General features: G+C 36.4%; 1 long non-coding RNA gene across 2 annotated transcripts; it reads right to left on the bottom strand.

The window, feature by feature from the left end:
• Positions 1-329: 329 nt before the first annotated feature.
• LOC115924053 lies at positions 330-4197 on the bottom strand. 2 transcript variants are annotated; one of them, XR_004064145.1, is made up of 4 exons: positions 4135-4197; positions 1589-1665; positions 1005-1148; positions 330-470 (listed from the first exon to the last, which is right to left on the bottom strand). It is a non-coding gene; the product is annotated as an uncharacterized LOC115924053 (long non-coding RNA). The 2 variants fall into 2 exon arrangements; XR_004064144.1 differs by lacking the exon at positions 330-470 and having other exon boundaries at positions 509-1148.
• Positions 4198-4412: the final 215 nt, after the last annotated feature.

Here is a 4412-nt window from a genome sequence, read left to right as displayed (position 1 = left end):
TCATAATCTACAAAACTTCCCATACAGAAGTCCATAGAGGTAAATGAATTTTAACATGTATAATTATAATCAAAATATCATTGATTAATTCAATCTTTGATATAGACTGATAGACCTTTATCAATCAAATTTTAAAGAGAATCTTTCTGCCCAGTCCTCAGTTTCATCCTATAAGATGGTAGTTGACATTGTTAGAATTTTAATGTTTATTCGTTGAGGATTAGTTATCTTTAATTATTTGAAAGTCGACAAGATGATAAACTTCATTAGCTTTATTGAATGTAGTATTCTACAAACATATAATACAAATAACAAATAAATATCATGTAAATATTCCAGTTTAAACCCATCTCTATTGTCCTCTTTCATTATATGAGGGTGGCATCTTTAAGACGTAGTCTCGTGTAGATACCTTCTGCATCCATCACTAAAGTTGTAGCCTAGTTTTCAGAAAAAAATATAACCCAAGTCTGTTGAATGGAAAAATGAAATAAGATATAACAAAATCAACAATGACTAATAACATACACCCTGATACCTGCTCAGAAAAAGGAAGGACTGAAATTCACTTGGGGTTCTAGTGGGCAAACCTAAACTATTTTTTGTACAAGACTAGTTTAAATACTGACCGCATCTTAAATTATTACTGATGATCCCATTAAGACGATAGGCCTGCTGGAGCTCGGATCAGACAAGGTATGAAATAAGTAATACAATGTAATACAACTCGTGCTCATACCGGTAATTGAATAATACTCGGTTAAGTATGGGACATAAAATGACCAAACAACTTTGACCAGCGAATGTACTGGAAATAATGCTACTGAAACATACGTAATGTAGACTTATATTTTATCTATATTGACATTTAATTTTTAATCTAAATTACAATTGTGATATTAAGTCAATTATTCTTTTACAAGTCAACTGACAATGAAAAATATCTGTTTCAGATCTATAATTTTCTCCATGACATTTGTTCCACAAAAATTTATTGGGGGTACCTTCATGTATATTAGCACACTTGCTCGTATGAAGTGTAGTAGGCCCGCATCTCTAGATAGGATCCCGTCAACATCTGTTCTTTGTTCCTCTCCTGAGTTTGCAAACCAGAATGCCTTCATCATCCACTGTAGAGAGGCATCATCCTACATGAGAGAAAACAAAGTAGGTACATGTACTTCAATTAAAAACTGATACTGATGGATACATATCAACCATAATACATCCTATAAACAGACTTTTATCAATCTTATTTTGTGTTCTTCTTCATCTTCATTGCTCAAGAAGTGAAAGTACCCCTTACAAAAAAAAAAATGAGGGGTCCTGTGTATACCCTACATGTAGTGCTTACAATGTGCATTTGATATGGCTCTTCTAAACACAGGACCTCCTGTAAATAAGGACAAATTTTCCTTTGTAAACATAGAAAGAAAAGACATCAATATTTGTATACTAGGTGCAGAACTAGAATAAAATATACCCTCCACTATATATGCTTGCAATGTCAACTTAGTTCCATTTCCTTTTGAGTGAATTAATAGGTGGTCGTTTAATATGTGTGTGCTAAATAACCTGATAACTGTACCTGCATGGGACTTTCTGCTTCATCTTGCAAATATAAGAGATGTTGTAATGTCCTCCTTCCAGCTCTTCAGTTTCAATCTTTTGGAACAAAAAGAAGAAGAAAATCAATACGACAATCAAGGCATCCCTTTTTTTTGTCATGGTTGGCCTTAATTTTAATATGGTGTGGAAATCAACATTCCTATTTAATGAACCACAGTACAAAGTAAAACTAAATGGAAGATTTAACTTGTGCATCAAACAGTGGTTTCTATGGCCTATGAACACGAAGCAGTACTAAGTAGAATTAGTTTATTATAACAAGAAGAGGTGGACTACATACCATATAAGCAGAGGCGGCGCTCCGAGAGGGGGGGGGGGGGGCAGAGTGCCCTCCCATTTGGTCAAGTACCCTAAAAGTGTCCCTGTTTTCATAGGAAAAGTGCCCCTTTTTACATAGGAAAGTGCCCCTTTTACTCTGACAAGTGCCCCTATTAAGTTTTTAAAGTGCCCCTTCCCCTTTTAATAACTACCCCTTTTAACTTGGATAAGCGCACCTTATACCTTCACATGTGCTCCCTTTCATTTTTAATAAGTGCCCCTTTTTCTTATAAGTGCCCCCATTTAAAAATAGGCCCTTTCCCTTCTCATAAATGCCCCTTTTCATCTGTGAAAATAGTTCCTTTTCATTCTCTTAAGTGCCCCTTTTCATCTCTTGTAAATGACCCTATTCACTTCTGAGAGATACTTGTTTTAATTTGACAAGCACCCCTTCCCCTCCTAGTCAGTACTCTTTTCATCTCTTATAAATGCCCCTTTTATTTTGACATGTCCTCCTTTTCCTTCCTATATAATGCCTTTTTTCCTTATAAGCACCCTTACCCCTTATCATAATTACCGGTACCACTTTTCGTCTTTGATAAGTGCCCCGTTTATTTAAACATGTGCCACTTTTTCTTTTTAATAAGAGCCACTTCCCCTTCTCATTACCCTTTTAACAATGATATGTACCCTATTTCCTTTCTTGTAAAGAACCTATCCCTTTTTCATAAATGCCCCTTTTCACTGCTTATAAATGCCCCCTATCAAAATCTGATGGGTGCCTCTTTTCCGTCGACAAATGCCCATGTTCTTATCATCCCTGGTGCATGCCTCTTTGTTTAGGTGTAAGAAGTGCCCCATTTTCACCTCTGATAATTAGCCTTTGTACTTTGACACATGCTTCTTTTCTTTTCTGATAAGTGTCTTAACCCTTTCGATAAGTGTCCCCTTTTCCTCTCATCATTAAACGTGTCCCTAATTTCAAGCGACTAAAAGCAATTTCCCACAAAGCTCGCTCGCTACGCTTGCCCATCGTTATAGATGTTATAATTATGTAACTTATCACAGATCTATTCAGTCTTCCGTTATGAGATTGTGCTTATATAACCCCATCAGGATTGGGTTTTCCTCTTTATAAGATGTAATTTTTCGCACTGCAAGCCAAAAACTGCAAAGTATGATACTTAAGCAATATCTTAAATGCTGTATTAAGAGAAACAAATATTGAAATCATCCCTGATAATGTAATCACAAAATAGGGGTATATACCAATGTCAAAAAAATGGTATATTTTCCCTCTGAAGGTGCCCTTTTTTCAAGAAAGTGCCCTTTTTGTTGGTGCCCCCCCCCCCCACTTTGGAAGTTGCTCCGCCCAAAGGCTCCACCGCCTCTGCGTATAAGTAAACATAATTGTCGACTACCCTAGGGTTCTTCTCTTATACAACGTCCAACAAAAAATAGATTTATCAAATGAACTGCACACTTTGGAGAAGAAAAAATCTTTAATATAGGTCTAGATCTAGAAAAGTTATGACAACTTGACAAGCACACTGGACACACACAACATCTGAACATTAAATAAATGAATCCTAGGTCTAGTTTGTTTGTTTTTGAATATTTTTATTAATAAGTTCCAGGTTTACGTCTAAATGAAATATGGTTTGGAGCCGTTTGATTATCCATGGTCACAAACAATTTTGGTCTAAAAGTTGACACGCACCAATGATGCAACTGAGCGAACGGATAGCACTTAGTCTTAGTAATACTAGTATAGCCAATAGAGTCGACATCTACTAAAGATATAAACAAGAATTAACCCTCTTGGATTATTAAAGAAATCATACTTCATAGATTATTTTAAGGTGTAACATTAAATCTAGATTTAAATTCAATGGATGATTGGTGAATTATATTCACGATGACGATCAAATTTGGAATAAAACCTGATCAGAAAGTTTTATCTTGATGCAGATCCCGATGCAGATGAGCACCGAAATTCCCCAACGTGGGCCTGCCGGAACCCCGGGGCTCTAAAGGGTGACATGAAGGCAAAGCGCAGTCAAACTACTTCACGACGATGAAAATCAAAGTGCAATTTCAAGAGAAATATTTTCCTAGCCTTTTCCTCACAAATCTGTTGAGAACAGTCTCAAAATGTAAAGAAATTACAGTAGATCACGAATTACAGCTTTTTCAAATTAATGACTAAATTCTCTTAATCTACTGATATTTCAATCAATTACTCACCCATATGCATTCTCCGTGAACTAAATCTTCTCACTTTGTGCGAGTATAGCGCGCGTCGTGCATGATCCCACCTCGATATGAATATTTAAGAGAATCGAGACTTTCCCCGACCCTGCCTAATGAATATTCATGATAAAACAGGAATCCGGCCTCGCCGTGGTACGAAAAAATAAGACGCTGCCGGGAGATAACATGCTACCTACCACTCGGGCTGAGCGTGCACAGATTTGCGAACGAGCGTTCCATACTTACATCATGTAACACTGCACATATAGTGG

This window comes from Strongylocentrotus purpuratus, unplaced genomic scaffold (genome assembly GCF_000002235.5).
Source record: "Strongylocentrotus purpuratus isolate Spur 01 unplaced genomic scaffold, Spur_5.0 spur5_scaffold_15, whole genome shotgun sequence".
Taxonomy (NCBI): Eukaryota; Metazoa; Echinodermata; class Echinoidea; order Camarodonta; family Strongylocentrotidae; genus Strongylocentrotus; species Strongylocentrotus purpuratus.
The sequence above is the reverse complement of the archived record's forward strand: the minus strand, read 5'-3'. Positions and strand labels throughout refer to the sequence as shown.